This window comes from Oxyura jamaicensis, chromosome 14 (assembly GCF_011077185.1).
Source record: "Oxyura jamaicensis isolate SHBP4307 breed ruddy duck chromosome 14, BPBGC_Ojam_1.0, whole genome shotgun sequence".
In the NCBI taxonomy this organism is placed as follows: domain Eukaryota; kingdom Metazoa; phylum Chordata; class Aves; order Anseriformes; family Anatidae; genus Oxyura; species Oxyura jamaicensis.
Window position 1 is genome coordinate 7,253,195 of NC_048906.1, and position 17,396 is coordinate 7,270,590.

Below are 17,396 nucleotides of genomic sequence, written 5' to 3' on the forward strand. Positions count from 1 at the left end.
TTGATCTGACAAAGTGGCAAAGTGGCTCAAAGCAGTAAAGAGGAAAAAAAAAGACAGTATATTGTATATATTGAACCAGATTCTGCCCCCAGTTTCATGAATGTAAATTCAGGCGAACCTCACTGAAGCCAGGAAGCCAGGTCATGGAACATTATTTTGCTGTTCTATCCAATATTAAGCAGAGTTGGATTTCAAATAAAGAAAATACCGCCACCATGCAAAAAAATATTCGGCTCCTGTAAATGAACTTAGCTTCACTGATGTCAATTCAGCTACAAAAATTTACATCAGCTACAGATTTTCTCCGCTATGTAACGAACGGTGTTCTCTTTGCTCCCCTGGGTCTCAGTTCAGGTTTTAATTGAATACAATACTTTTTCTTTTTTTTTCAAAATGAGTACCAACACATTTTCTCCTGAGTCACATACTCTAGTTATACACTGCACATTGCCAAGATAACTGAAAAAGCTTTAAAAAGTAATTAAATGGTTTTCAATGAAAATACACCAACAACATTGATTTCCTATGTAACTTAGAAAACTCACCTAATTTTATTGCTATTTATTTTACAAAATACTACGGGAAAAGTAATTTTTTATAGAAAACAGATCTGAGAACAACACAGTACGAAAAATAAAGAAAATGAAACTTTGAGACTATATTTTCAAAGCATACAAAATGCATCATTTGCAAATGTCTGGCAAACGTGTTCATTTCAACCAGCCCAGATGCTTCTGTGTATGGTATTTTAGACAAGGAAAGGCAGCTATTCAATTTCAGATCATATTGTACACACAGTTTATCTTGAGAAGCATTATTGGCATGCAAAGTCAAGTATCCACAAGTTAGACAGCATCAGAATTAGACCTGTCTGTGTTTACTCAGCAAAACCTTGTGGATATGCCAGAACACTGCATTATTACCTTGTTTTCACATGATCTCTTTTTTCAGTGCACTGAGCAGCCATTCCTCATTAGGTTTGCTGCAGTAGTAGGAAGGGTATCCTTATAACACAGAAAATATTTCATTCTTAAAGGCTTACTTCTGCGGCACTGAAGCCATTACCAAAATGTCAGTCAATTCCAGTGAGAGCATGATTAGTCATACAAAATCCCGCCTGAAAGTCTACAGATCTTTGTGGTTACTAACACTGCTTACAGGACACTAACGCTGCTAGGAAAGTCATCTGCAAGTCCATTAACACACACTACTCAGAGTGACAGAGTGACTGAGCTGAATAGTCTCAGTGGACCAAGAGGCTGCTACACTAGCTAAAACAAATGGACTTACCAGCTCCATTAAATCTGTGAAAATTATTTGTTAAAAAAAAAAAATCAATCAACTCTAACTAACATTTCCATCAGAAGTTTAAAATATAAATGCAGTTTTTGTTATTGGCATAGTAAGAACAACATTGTCTTGAGTAAACAGACCTTGCGACATTCAGATTTATATGGCAGTTCTAGGAATTCTCCAAAGAGCAGGATACCATTCACAGAAACAAATTGAACAGTTTCATGTATAGTCAACTATGAGAAAAGTAATTCATTTTTTTAAAAAAAAATAAATAATAAAAAAAAATTGAATCTGAATGAGAACTTTAATGTAAAATTAAGTCCTTTCCTCTACTTTTGCTTTTGACAGAACTTCTATTTCTATAAAGAGATTATGAGATACAGTACAGCAGGAGGCATCTCTTTAAAAGACAAAACATTAGGAATTCTAATACAGAAAGTCTGTGATAAACTGCTTTCGCTTGCATTGGCAAAAAATAACTGAATAAAAAATAAATGAATTAATTTCAAAAAACAGCACTGGAATTATAATGGTATCAATTAGAAAAAAAATAGACTTAATGTGATTAACAGTATAATGTTGCTTGAATCAAACTATAAAAATAGGAATTCATAGCAGAAGTAACAGTTTTCTCTGAATGCTTACCAGATGCTGACTGGAAACTTCAGTGGAGATGTTTGTTTCCTTGGGAAACTTGGAACAGTTGGAAGGAAAACAGTGTGCACCTCTGGATTCATTGGTTTTCCTTCCTGCAGTATTATTAGCTTTCTAGGTGACCTTGGATAAATTGCTTCTTTTCTCTCTCTATCGACCTTCTCACCTGCAAAGAGGTACAACAATCCCATGTAAAGACCTTTTCTAAGTCCACCGGCAGAAAGCACTGTAAGAATCATCCCTTCCCTAATAACGGGTGCAGTTTGTTCACAGTGGAATGGAGTTTGCAAGATCTTCTAAGCAATGTTTTCACACGCTTAATTCATAGGTTGAAGTTTCTTAATGTATTTCTGAGCTATAATCAAGTGTTAATTTAAAAGATACATGGCTGCAATTTACAATTCTCAGTCGCTGCCATCTGATACACCTGGGTCTCTTAAGTTTTGATTGCAAGTTAGCAAAAAAAACAACCAAACAAAAACAACAACAAACAAAAAGAAACCCCCAAACCCCTACATAGCTAAAGCAAACCAGCAGTTACCAGATAAAACATCTACATAACTACTTTGAACACGTTACAGCCTTGCAGGCATTTTACCTTATCTGCCATGCAATGACCGAATACACATCCTATTAACCAGTACGCAACAAATTTGGCTAAAATTACCAGAATATGATGACAGGTCATGATGATAAAGGACTTTGGTTATGTCTGCCTGAATATTAATTTGTTTAGCCACATCCTTTGAAGACTGAGTCTATAATATCATTTAAAAGGCATTTATTTGTGATCTTGGTATCCCTTCTACTAATTATTCAAAAAGAAAAACGGGTGCAGGAAGGAATACTATCTTAAATACCCCGAATTGTAAAATGATGCTGTGATGCATCCGCATTGAAAACAAACTGAAACAGAAGACACTACCCCCTCAAAAAAATATCTACTACAACAACAACAAAAATACAGCACATGAAGACTGGAAGGTAATTCTAAGCTGCTGAAGTTTCGTAAATACCCAATAGGCTGTAGCAATACTATTGTTTAAAGGAGTTATACAGCTTCTGAGATACTCAAGATCAGAAAATATAATCCCTTCCCTTTTCATCAGCACAGGCAGGTAAAAATGTTCCACTCCTTAATAATTTGACAGTTCCTGCAAAGTAATTATCAACCTGTGAGTGTAGGAGTTAGAAGGAAAAAGCAAATCACTGTCTTGATACTCCGTTTTCAATGGTTTGTTTCAAAAAATAAAATGTAACAGTATTTTCTATTTCAAAATAAAACGGGTACTCTCATCACACCTGAAGTAAACCAGACCCTACCAATATACACATTTCTGAACTCTGGGGAAGTTGTGATTAGTGTATTCTACTTTGAGCCCTGCTGTAGTCACTTTATTTGTCCTTTGTTTCTTCAGAACTGGAGTTTCCATTGTTTCAGTTGCATGATTGTGATCTTTAATATTGCATAGAGTCACTTCATGGAAAGACAGACCATATAAAAAACATTATGTATGCTGTAGCTGCTTGCAACCCTGATTTTCTGGGGTTTAACAGGTTATAAAAATAAAATCTTTTTTTTTTTTTTTTTTTTTTTTTTTTTTTAGAAATAGGAAATAAGGTTTAAAAAATAGAATTTAGAAAAGATTATGGGATCATTTGTTTATGTGAACTGTCATTATTGAGCATCTTGAATCAGGACTATTTATGCTGTGCTCTTTTTTGTTTGCTAGTCCAATTATAGCTGCTGGCGTTGATTTGTAAAGTCTAGGCAGAAAGTTACAAACTGTTTTTGGCACAGAACCCTCAAACTTGGAGTACTCTATGACCCAAATTTGTTAATTTTCTCTTCCCAGCATAAAGCCCATCTCCTCCTCAAAATTTTGCATGAAATGGATTTGGACTGGAGGCCAAAGTCGTGATAGCTGATGGCAGTTAAGTCATCTTTACTGCATTTGTTAAAAATAGGGCTGAATGATATCTGTTCTCAAAACTAACAGCTGTCATTTTGACACAACACTTATTATGTGAAAATACTCACAGAATTGGACAACTATTTTTTTTTATCTTGTATTATGTACAGAATCAAGAGATACTTTCTTTAATTTCTTCTTTAAAAGGATGAAAAGTTGAAAGTATTTCTCAAAAGCACTAAAAAGTAATTTTATTTTCTTTTAAAAGGGCTTTCCAAGAGGGTGTTAACAGCTGATTTATTTTATTCCTCCTACATTCGTCTGTTTGTCTTCATCACCACACTTTAAGGAAAAGCTGTTCCACTGTTTTAACTTGTGGGCTGTTATTTTTTTAGCCTGACTAGTGTTGTCACATCCAGTTTCTCAGCAAATCACTCCATAAGGCTCTGCACCTTTTGTGAGTGTTCCTTCTTCTGCTACCGTCATCTGCAAAGTCTCTACCAGAACAATGATTCTGCTCCTCGCATTTAAACCCCTGTACAGTATTCCAGTGATGTGGTTCCAAAGTACTTTTTTACTTTTACATTTTAGATAAGGATCGTCACATGTGTATTCACAGCAGCAACCGCTTCAAGAACTACTGCTGTGTTGGGCACCTAAAAGGATTTAGCCTTAGCCAGAAGTGCCGGTGATACGCAGGTATCTCCTAAGTATTTGGTGAGACATCTGCTGTCACTTCAACCGCACATCAGCAGGTAGGCTGAGCCATTTTAAACCATCCATCCACACATGCCCTACCTTCTGCTATACAGGATCAATTCCATGAGTAATTAATATTAGCTATTCGTTAGGCACAGGGAAACAATGCAGAATTCAGGAGAGCCACTTGGCCTGGAAATGAAAGCAACTAAGCTGAATGGCAAAGCCCACGGCAGCACTTCATTTATGAGTATCTTTTCAGCAATACGCTCTCTGAGTTGAGTTAAAGAAAAATCTGATTTTAGTAGGTTTTACAAGTACTCTGGTATTGCTGTGAAGAGCATCCTATTTAGAAGTGCAGTTTTTATTGTATTACTGCATTTGATTCAGTTCTGCTTTTGAAATAAGACAATGCTGTCAACATGCAATTTTATCACAAATATGTCAATGAATTTACCGCCTCAAAGGATTTTAAAAATATTGTTTTCTATGTGGGATGGAAGACATTGTCAAGAATTAATAAGCTGGATTCACTTCCTGGCTCTACCACAAAACCCATGCTATGTTCAAGTTGTAGAACTTCTCTTTGCCTTGGTCTCCAAGCTGTGTAAGAAACAACACTTAATGCACAGTATTACTGCGAGGCTTTATTAGTTCAGACCTCGTTTTTTCATTTCTTGTATTAAGTATCATTTCTACAACCAGTCCCATTAATTCTAGGGAAAATCCTCAATTGGACTTCCATTGCTCTTTGTGCAGGATATATAAAATTGGTTCTTAAGAAGCAGCAGTCGCTTTCCCCCCTTCACTGCTTTTTCTAATTAAAAGTACACTAGCTACTTGAGAGAGCCTGAAATAAAATGATGTTCTCCTCAAGTTGTATTTCTTAGCTGCCCTTCCTAAAGGGGGGAACACCAAACAACTGAATTAGCTGAAGCCCTGGCAGCAGAAAGAGACTTTCCTTTCTGCATTATACTTACCAACGTATACAAGTTCCCTTTTCTTTTTGCTTTAGCCTGAGGCCTCTAGTATGTAGAAACCTGCTGCCTAGAAGGAAGCTTATACATTTAATAAGAATTCAAGGCTGTCTGAAGAGAATTGGCTTTTTTATTAACTACATAAGTCTGAAACTCAGTTAGACACTGTTCAGAGTTCTGTAAATGTAACTGTATATATCACCGTGGACATGTTCAGAGACTTAACAGCAATAGAAACAGGGTAATTCCCAAATGAACATGGCATCTTTTTCTCTGTGCAGTCATAGCCATACTAGTTCTGGATACTTTACTTCACTATGTTTTATTTCTTACAATGTTCTAACAGTGTTTTTTATGGGAAAACAAACTTGCAAAGAATAAGCATGTGAACAACAAAGGTATTGCTCGTGTGTTTAAACATCATCCAAAATTACAATTATAGATGATACTGGTACAACAGTGTTTTGGGTATGAATGGAGCTACACTTCTGTGCTTCCTAAAAACAAATTGAAAGAGACTGCAAAGGGAAAAAAAATCCATTCCTGCCTACATTGTAGTGCTATAACTAACAGCTCAACTGCAGATCTGATCTCAGCAGCCCTGTCTTCATTCAAAATAAAAAAAAAAAAAAAAAAAAGAAAAAAAAAAAAGAGAGAGAAAGAGAGAGAGAGGGAACCTTCTTAAGCATGATGTTTTCAGACATTTGCTGCCAATGGCAAAAACTGTTGAGGTACCAATGGTACCAATGTAGAACAATTCTCAAATCTAAAAAGGTTCTCTTCAGGAAGGTTCTCTTCAGAAAATCAGGGAAAAAAAAAAACAAACACATTTTATCTAGACATGCTGAACTGGCAATACTGCCCTAGGGAGAAACTCTGAACCCCTCTGAACCCTCAGCACCTTGACTCACAGCCAGAGGATCCATACACGGAGGACCATGCATGGAAAACTGTGTTGGAAAGGTGAACGTGCAACCACTGACACAGGCACTCTGCCCAGCTCCAGCCACCTCTGCAGCCTCCTTGGAAAACATCTCCTGCTTGCTGGTTGGCCTAAAAATCCATTCGTAACAGCAAAGCTGATGGGAAGAGGCAGTGCCTCTCAGTCCCAAGCGCTCGTTCCCAGCCCTGTGCCTCCCATCTCCCCTGGAGCTGACACAACTCTTTCTGTAGCAGCAGAGCACGGCCGTACGACAGATCCCAATTAGCAAGCCGAGTTTGCTCCCCAAACCGACTTACTGCCTGAACGCTGTGCCTGCCACCAGGGCTAGAGAGGTGAGGAGAGATTGCAAAGCCAGAACAGGAGCTAACGCAGGGCTGTAGCCTCGTGTGGTACCGCTGCTTTCACTGGCACAGAGCGAGACCTGGACGCTGGAGGTAGCAGGGAGAGGAACTGAGTGTGAGGCGGATTTGACGCTCACGATTTGAACAGCCCCCAGAATTATTTCCATAGAGTCTAAAGATGAAAAGGATGCAATGTGAGCTACATGAAGCAAACAAAATGGGCATAAACAGGGACCACACAACTTGGAAAACATCTGTGGGCCACAAGATTCACAGTGTCGCAGGTCAAGGACCGCAGAAACCATAAGAACATACATTCCCACTGAGTATTCCCGTCTGTACCAGTAAGCAGACTATACTGATCCTCTGCGTCGTAAAGCAAGCTGGTCATGCATTATTTGGATGTAAATGACAGATGTAGCTGTACTGGTGGAAGAAAGTACAAAAGCACAGAATTCCTTACAATTCTGTGAACATTTGGAAAAGGCGAGCAACGTCCTTCTAGATGGCACCAAAACCTTAGATTAAACATTGTTCAAAAACATTTTTAAACATCCAGAGATGACTAAAAAATAAGACTGAACTTCATCAATATAAGATGCTACAACCATAGCAGAAATTAACTGCAATGACTAGGCATACTTCTCTTGCCAGCAATGAAAAAATGGCGATTTGAAAAGAGTTATTATTAACACAGAGCCGAAGTGATCAATGTCCTCTCTCTAAAATACAGAACTTTTCACATTACCTGGTGCTAAGCACTTGACAAGGTGAGCAGTCTCACTAGAGCCCAAGCGTAAATGGCTACTGACAGGGAATATTTCACACGGCATACGAACGGGACTCCGAGAACTACACACAGAAGTCCTCTCCAAGTGTTACGCAGTAGGTAGGCATTGATAAACCAACAGAGAAAATGACAATAATGCAAATTGTCGTCAGACAATGAGCGGGCTATTACTTCCTCAGCATAGAGCAAATCAATGTGTATATGTAAGGCGGCACAATTTAAGGGTCACAGTTTCGTTACAGTTACGTGGATGACATTACTGGAAGCGCTAAGATTCTTGGTTAAGGGATGTGGAGTTTTGGAACACACTGCAGTGACAATTTTATGAATACATAGGAAATTTCCCAATACTTGTGGACAACTGTATGTTTTGGCCTTCCTTTTTAATCCCATCATGATCTAACTGGGATTGTTGTCCTCTTCAGTTTAATTAAGCTCTTATGCATAGATTAAATACATTCAGTTACTTAAAATGTATAAAGGCACATGTACTAAGTAAAGTATCAACAAATAAAACCAATGAAAAGTTTCTGCAAAAACTGTCACACTCTATGTTACATTTATAATCTCAACTATATATATCTCTGCGGTCTGCATACTCTTAAGACTTGGAAAAATGTTTGTCATGTCTAGAGATGAGCCTGCACACAATACTGACTTTGAAACCCATTTTCTCTCTGGATTGAAATCTAAACTCTACAAGTTTTAAAATAAATCAGGCCAAAATGTTTACCCTTTACATAAGGTTCCATAAATTAAATTCAACATGCAGTCCCATCTTAGCATTGTTACTAATCTCTCTTATGAAATTCCATTTTAAAACCTAAAATAAGAATAAACCTAAACAAGTTTAAAGCTTCATGTTTCATTTTAAGCCAGCCCTTTGATTTGGGGAAATCTATCTTGCTTCAGAGTGCCTGAGACTGGCAGTACTAAACTTGGACCTTGCGTTAGTGTTTTGATGACAAACTACCAGCATAGGCGCTGTGCATTACCAAACAATATGGCATCAGATGGAAAAACTGAGCAGGTGGTTAAATTCTAATATCCAGTGTCCATACTTTGCACTTTTTAGGCTTACCATTAATTATTTTCATATAAATAAATGACAGGTAGGAACAACCTAGAAGAGATCTTTATCTTACAACTGCAAATGAGAAATCAAAGGGAATACATATGCAAACATCTGATTAAAAAAAAAAAAAAAAAGAAGAAGAAGATTAAATTAAAGATGATATCATTAGTTATGTTTGCCTGTGGTAAGTTTCTATCCTACAACATTTGCTGCTTTTCCAGGATATTTTAAAAAGTGCTAAGAGGCAAAAGGCAAATAAACATGTATATAATGCCTACATATTTGCGTTCATGACATCAGAAGTTCCTGGTGAAATTTGAAGGGGTATTATAATCCAAAAAACTTGTGTTTTGCTTCGCTTAAAAACACTTTCTTCCTCATATAAATATCCAATATAGCAAGGAGCAACAGGCATCATAAAAAGCAGATTGCTGAGTACTATCTAACTCTGTTTATATTGTTGTTTGTTTTAAAGACAACATCATTCCTCAGACAAGATTTTAAATTGGATTTGCCTTTGCTCTCCAGAGGAACTACACTATATACTAGCAGAGAAGTTACAGAAGACCTAGGGTCAAATCTGCAGCAACTGAGTTCTAAGCGAATGCTCTTACTGCAGATACTTGATAGCAGCCACAATATACAGATTATAGCAGAATCTTCATTATAACATGCAGATCTGTGAATCTTGCAGTTGATCCCATGCTTCGCATCTGCAGCACAGTCTCCTGTGGTTTCAGGAAAGGAGCAGAGTTAAACAAAGCTGAAAAATACTGGTTTTCACCACAAGGCTGAAAACCCAGAAATCTATTCTCCAGCAATAGTAAAAAATATAAGCACCTAAATTCAATCGACACCCATGTTTTGAACACCAAAACTCTGATAAGTTCAGAGGCATTTCATTGTCTATTCCTAGCTAATTACAATTCAGAAATTATAAGTAAAGATGCTGCCATTCTGCCTAAATCTCTGCAGAAGCCCTTCATAGTGACAGCTCACTCATAGGGACAGCAGGAGTACCCCTCAGAGTGGAACTCAGCGAGGAAGGAATAATTGTTGGTTGCACTCCCAGATCCCTGGGTTACTTCCAGTTTCTGACTGGTGACTGCCTGCCCAGATAACTCCCTGATAAACAGATTGCAGAATTAGGCACTGCTGTCCATGCTTTTGCTCTGGGCCCATTTTCCTAGCTCCATCATGGCCCAGCTTCTGCAGACCAAATAAGATAACGCGCTGGCTGCTCACCACACTGCCCTGTGACCGCAGCATCCCTGATCTGGATCTTCAGCAGTAAGAAAGGAGAGGAATCCCAGCCTGCCTCCTCCTGAACAAGTAGCCTAGAGCCAATTCCAGACCCAAACAGATATGGCATCGTTAACTTTTATAAAAACTAGAGTTAAGTAACCCCTCACACCCCAGAAGATGGATCCTGGGAAGACAGAAGAACCTGGTCCATCGCTTTAAGTCACATCCACAGGTTTCAAAGTGAGCATTACTCAGCCAGCTCATGTTAGCTGCCCAGCAACACCTCCCTGCCCAACACGGAGGCCATGTGGGTCATCCTTCAAAGGTTCCTCTTTCTCCTTCCCTCTCTGAGAAGAGCATGTACTTGCTCTTCCCCCTCTCCCCAAAATCTAAAATATTTATAGTTTTTCTGACTCCATGGAACTAAATTTTGCTGATTTGGGGAGCTGTGAAACAGCCTATTATTGTAACTAGTTGGCATAACAGAAAACATCCACAAAGATCATTTTCAGCACAGATCCATTTTGCTACTTCAAATGTTACAGCAATCTGTGCGCTTAAAGCTTTTACCAATGTGGTGATAAATTCTCTGCTTAGCTTTGAAAGGCTGGGACTGTAACGTCCCCCTGGCTGCTCAGGAGCTAAGAACTGAGCCCATGCCTAAAGCAGGCACCTCCCTGAATTTCCTCGGTCTGCCCTCAGAAGAGGGAGCTTTGGAAAACCCATGTCCTCAACATAGCTGGGATGTATTTAGTTTTTCTCATTTTCAGGGGAAAAAAAAAAAAAAAAAAAAAAAAAGACCAGAAATATATATTGATATCTGAAATTTACTTTTAAAACTACAAGGCAGACAAGGGCTTGCCAAGCTGTCCACTGTGATGACACTTCTGTGCTGGTATGAAGTCAGACGAATCTGGCAGGGCCCCATGCACCTGGACCACTTTATGGAATCAGTATAGTCAGCAATCAGTAATCAAGCCCACACAATTTTAAGATATCTGTGCCTGCACCGAGCTTTTTACTGTAAGCTTTAGTTAATCAAAACATTGTTTCTCAAATAATCCAATATAATATCATACGCTTTTCTTAAGGATTAATTTGGAACTGAGCATGCTGAAGTCATTCATATTTTAATTCCCATGCACTCTTCTAAATTGAATTTAATCTGACATCTTATTACCAAGTCCTATTACATTCTCATGAAGCCCTCAGTAATCTTCTCTAATATTGCCTAATTTAAATAAATGTCTGGCATTACAAAGTATCGGCACACCACGTCTCAGCCTACTCCAGAGAGATAACACAGCAATATATCAGCTGGTGGGTGAAGCCTCAGGGAGCCCCAGTGCTTGACCTTTTCTAGACCTTTCCAGCCAGACCTCTTTGTTTCCTACCTCTTCATGCATTTTGAACACCTGGCAGAAATTTCCCCCTGCCTTAGTTGCTCCAGTTCTCCTTAATAACTTTGTATACAGAGTTACCCTAGCAGAAGCCCTCCAAATATCTAAATAGATTCTAGCTCCCCATTCTCTTTTTGTCTGTGTTTCATTAAATCCTTCAAGAACTTGGAGCAGTTGGAAAGCAGTGATTTAACTTTATAGAAGCTATGCTGATTTGTCCCTTGAATTACTTTATATAAATATCACTCATAAATACATATATAACGCGTTTGTGTTATCTTTTACAGTATTCTCAACTGCTTTCCTGGCTCCCAACAACAATTCTTCCTATTTTCCTAATACAAATTGTTGTCTTTTAAAAGGGTAACTGCAAACCTGAGTGCCCACCCTTGAATCCCTGGCACAGATACAACTGGTAGCAGGGAATTACGGTCTTGCTGTAAGTGTTACTCTGAAAACTTTTGTAAGAATTCCACTAAAACTTCCACTAGGAATTTATCACAATCTCAGTTTTGAGGCCTAATTTATTCATTTTTCCCTTATTTCTCTTTTCCCAGTTTCCCAATTTTACTCCCAGCTGAGTAAGTATTACCCTCTTGAGTCAAACCAAATGAATGAAGCGTCAGCTAACATTTCTATTATACCTTGAAGAACATCTCTCTTTTTCTCTTCAGCATACTTCTTCTACACTTTCCATTAGCTAACAAGCAAACAGCCTCCACGCCATGACTGAGTCGGTCCCTGCTGACTACTCTTTAAACAGACACAAAATTAAATTTGCCTCCTGGGCCCATTTTTGAAACAAGTAAAACCTATGGAGTTACTCTAAAATTACACCGCTAAAGTGAGAACAATCTTAAAGTTTTCTTATAAGTGATAATTTTCCTTAGCTACAACACCACTTACAGCAAGACTATTTTAAAAAGCCTCTAAAAGTGTATCGCTGGTGTAGTTGCTACCCAGGTTTGAGACCTGTCTCATGGTGAAGTAACTTAAAGCCATAATTGACATCTCTCGTGCAAAAATGATTGTGGTTGGAGTATCGGCTGTTCCTGCATTTCATGTTAAAAAACTTACTGCATAAGCAAAAAGTAACGAGATAAAATATAGAAACAGCACCAAGAGTAAGGTCTATATTCTAATGTTTTTCTCTCACAGCTGGCTTCATGAATCACTAGAAAGTTATCATCTAGTTCATCCCCTCCTTATGCCCAGTAATAATGAATCTCAAATATTTTTCACAGTCACTTATGACTGAAAAAACTGCAGCTTCAGGTGTCCTGAAGCTGAGGTCTCATGATGTTTTAGGATCACGATTTTAGACAGGAGAGCCTACACTATGGCTAAATTTAAGCAGCTTAGAATCCTTTTTGGATCTGACATTATATTCCTGAATAATTGAAATGCATTAGCTGTCATTTTATAACACATTCAAAATAAATGTCATTTCCAGACTTCGTATCATTCGAAGACCAGAGTTCTTCAGAGTTAGTGGAGGTTGTGACAGTTGGCACATTAAAGATGGCTGGTACACGGGGGCTGAAATCGCACTTATTGCCTCCCCTGTTCTCCAGGTGAAAATTCTCAGGGTCAACGGCTATGCTTGGGCTTACTGTAAAGAAGACATTGATAGAGAAATGTTACCCTTGGAGATTTTAAAAATCCATAATAGAGAAAATGAAGGATTATTCGAATATAAATTGAAAAATGTATTTCAGTTCTGTAAGTTTATCAGACTTAAACCTCCAAGGGAAACTTGCAGAACTGTTCTCAGTTTAAACACTTCCCAAATATTTACAACTTCCTTTTGCAAACGTTTCCCCAGACCAATCTCCCCCCGAATGTACGCTGCCTAGAAGGTTATTCATACAACAGGCAGCCCAAGCATGCAAGGATGGGCTCTAACACAATGATGAGAAGCAGTGCAGGAAAAGCTTCAGCAGTTCCTGAAGAAATAGAAGATAATACATTATCACAGTAAGTCTATTGATGTAGATTATGTGACACCCAAGTTTCAGGGCCAGGTAACTTACAAAAAGCAGTGCAGAGCCCAGGTAAAGCTCAGTGCAGGAAGGTACCTGGGGTGAGCCAGTGGGAAAGAAGAGCACAGCGTTGAGACTCAGGTGGGATCACACCATCTCCGCTCAGCATCTTCCAGAAACAAACTGCACAGTAGCTATTTACTAGGTTAGCAGCTTTTACAGTGCAAGGAGTTATCTCACCCTTCAAATGCCACCTCTGTGTTTTAGTCTGCATCATGCCAATACTTAAGCATACATTTATACTTAACACAAGTATTTATGCTTTATAATAGAGACCTAAAAATAAGAATAAATAGATGGAGGCAGGTTACAGTGAGCACGATCTTCTACCCAGATGTAGACCTGGGGCCTTTCTCCTGCTCTCCTGCCTCAAAAGTGGCAATGTGCAAATTTCCAAGCCCACCAATGGAGAGGATAAAACAGACAAATTTCATATCCTGGACAAAACATCACCCCAGAGACAATCTGGAGAAAACAAAGACTAGGAGCTGTACCTTACACCTATCTTTGTCAAAGCAGAACAACCAGGCAAGCCTGAGGAGCTGACAATAAAGATAAGCTCACTGGCTGGTACTGCTGAGAGCTGGATACGACAGGCCGCTGTCCTTCCACTCCTTATGCCTATTACCAATTGGCTTCTGCTCTGAAAATATACAAGGTTCTTCTCTTGTCCTGGACCATAACCAGAAGGGAAAAAAATTCAAACTCAAATGTGGCTCTAACTTTAGACTTGATTCCATGCAAGTGGACTTCACTACAGATCCAGACAACCGCAAAAGCATTGCAAAAAAGCAAGTGAGATCAGGGATTAAGGACTTCCTCCTTAAATAGAAAATGAATTTTTGTTATACTGCAGTATTCTTACAAGCACTGAAATGTTTTCAGTTTATGTTCCAAACATACTAGCACTTCTTTTATCTTTTAAAACACAAATAATATCAAAATTGTACATAGATATCGAAGTTGCATACCACTTGTATACCTGCCAATTGCCAGGTGCCAAAAGGCCGATCAATTTCAGATCTAGATAAAAATCAAAGGTCCTCCTTTTTATTCAGATGTAAGATATCATCTTGCACTCCTGCCTTCTACATTTTAGAGCAACTTTGGCATATCTATTTTCTTCTTACATTTGCACATCTTTCTATGACCACAATGTTAATTAGCATTAGATTCCTCTGACCCAAAGCTCATCATTTGCGTCAAGGTGAGAAAAGCATTTGGGGGGGGGACAGACAGAATGACGCAAAAGCTACTTTAAAGATGAACAAAACTTATTAGCTTCTCGCACTTCGCATAGATCTGCTAAATTGATTTGAGCTGTGAAACTGTCGGAGCACAGAACCTGCTCAAAACCTCTGTTATATGGAGACTGGGTACAATACTGAGCATGAATCAACAATACACTACTGCTTAATCTATTTTTCATTTTCCTCTCTGAGCCAAAGCATAAAAATGTACAATGTTGAAGTAAATGCCACTACTGTTAGCTTCAATATATTTTATCTATAAAATACATAGGGTTTCAGGACCGCACCAGGAAGGTGATGCTGCCAGTAGACCACAAGCTTTCAGCTTTGCATTCTCCCTGTATGCAAAACAAAGAAACAGTGAGGGTATAGGTTGTATTTTCTTATCATGCCCCACAGGAAAGAAATGCAAAAGGTAAATTTTGCATGTAGATACTGTTCCAGCTCATGAAATTAGCAAGAATTAAACCAAACTCTTAGCAAAGAATGACTGCCATGAAGGAAGCAGGCATCAGCACCACGCAACCTACACGTACGCCTCTCTGCTGGGCAAATTCTTTCTCCCTCTTCATGTCACTCTCATGTGTGGTCAGCGCTCAACTTCCTGTACAGCACAGTTGTTACACAGATGTGTAAGTACAGAGGGAAAGTGATACAGCAGGAATTGTTGGGACAGTCCCCTGAAGATGGATGAGTGTTAGGATGCAGTCCTTGCAGTGCACGTTGTGTTCAGTGCTGCTTATTTGAATACAAGCAGACACACAGAGACACGTGTATTGCAATAGAAAGGAGGGTTTCAGCTATGTTTTCACTACAAAGTCTGGGGGCTAAAATGCCTGTTTCCATAGTGAATCAAGAGGAAAAGGCAAAAATTAAGGATGGGGAAAAAAAAAGAAAGAAAGAAAAAAAAAAAGAGGAACTGATAGTTCTGTTCCCAGTTGAACAGAATTGTATTCAGAATACAATATTTATCTCAGATTTGTATCTTCTCTTAAAAACTGTGGAGAAATCCAAACATTAAAAGAGTTTGTTTCACTGGAACAAATGGTATTTAAGCAATTTCTGGACTACGAAAAAAACTGTACTTAAGCTGAACTAACATGCCTTCCCCAGGAGCAACTTGTCCTGTAAATCAGTCACTAGATCAAGCTCCTGTCTCATTTTAGCAGCCCTGTATAATAGCACAGTATTTATAACTGCAGTTCAAAAGTCTGCATTCGTATACGGTAACAACACTATTGCACTGACCTCCAACGATTCGTTTTAATTTATATGCAGGGCAGACCTTTTTCACATTCTGGGCTTGTTTAAGAGTGTAACAACACAGCAACCTTGACAAAATTGGAATCAACTGTTAATTAGTATCCCATTTGATGGAGATGAAAGCCAAAGCGTTCTGACTAAGAGGATATTGCACTTATTTTGGTCTGATAAAAATTACATTAAGCTATATATAACTGCATCAAATGGAATACTTAAGCATTTTAACTTGAGTATTTTATGCGTTAGTAATTCATTTAATTATTTTCTCTAGAGAACAAGTGGAATAATATCATGCTGATGCATGGGGAGTCACAGGAATAAATCTTCAGGCATCACGATAGGATCAGATACCCAAGAGCCTCGCTTAAATCAATAAAAGCAAGAGGAAGGAGTGGGAAGGATGCTGCTTCCGGCTCATTTCGCATCACCGTATGTACAGCAGGCATACCAAGCAAGCTGCAGCCCGAGTTGCCTTAACTTAATAAATATGTTACTTGAATTTTTACGTTTTCATAAAAAATAAAGAGCCACCTATCTACTGCTACATCCTCATTTAAAATGTATCTGCTAGCCCTCTTGCTTCATGATAATCATGCTCTAATGAATCTGAGCTATTTAGGTCACGTTCTCTTTCTACACAGTCACTACAATCCCAAAGAACGGGTGAGAATGAATCAGGAGGAAGAGTGAAAGGGCATAAACAAGAAACTTCACTAACAATGCCCTGCAGATAGATAAATTAATGTGTCACTACTTGCCAACACATAACCTTACTAATTCAGCTATAACAGCCCTTCTCTAAAATATTTTCTGCACTGTGGCCTATTTTTATAGCTCTAAATTTGATATGGGAAATATTACACCTGAAATCAACGAGTGCAGAGAGAAACTGAGATGGGGAAGAGCCATAAAATGAGCAGAAAAGGCAAGAAGAAAGGGAACATAATGCTAGACAGCTGAAAACAGGGAAAGGGCCTTCTGTTGGTTTGTGGGCATGTGTGCGCCTGATTTATTTTATACGGTACTTATTATATTAGTAAATAGTAGCTGTGCATGGGGCAGGAGAAATTTTAAAAAGTAATAGAATACGAGACTAGCTCCAAGCTGGCACAGAGGAAGGAGCCCTGATACTGCAGGCTGGGTGGCACCAGGGAGCTCCAGCTTCAGACCTCAAACTCTTCGGCAGCTGGGGTAAAATCTAGATCACAGTGAGTCAGACCGGCAGTAACATCAAACAGAGCTCGAGCTATTGCATTGCTCTACTTCATACGCTGCTACTTTCTTGGTGAAGTGTGATGATAGCCACAACTAACTCAGAAGCAGAAACAACTTTCCAGCTCTCATTTTGCTCAGGGATTTTGACAGACTGGACAACGGACACTGAAAGTGGAATTCCTACCTAGCCACTTGGTCTGCCCCTCCAACTGCCTTCTGCTGCTGCTGGAGAAGAAATGTGATTTTGGCCCACAAACTAAGAAAGAGCTAACAAAATATTACACATTTTTACA

At 38.6% G+C, this 17,396-nt stretch overlaps 1 long non-coding RNA gene across 1 annotated transcript in view; it reads right to left on the reverse strand.

Annotated features, from left to right (window-relative positions):
- LOC118174546 overlaps positions 1-17,396 on the reverse strand; it is a 50,937-nt gene that overhangs the window by 23,611 nt on the left and 9,930 nt on the right. Inside the window, exon 2 of the long non-coding RNA XR_004754682.1 lies at positions 1,942-2,116. This is a non-coding gene — a long non-coding RNA (uncharacterized LOC118174546). The remainder of the gene's footprint in view (positions 1-1,941; positions 2,117-17,396) is intronic.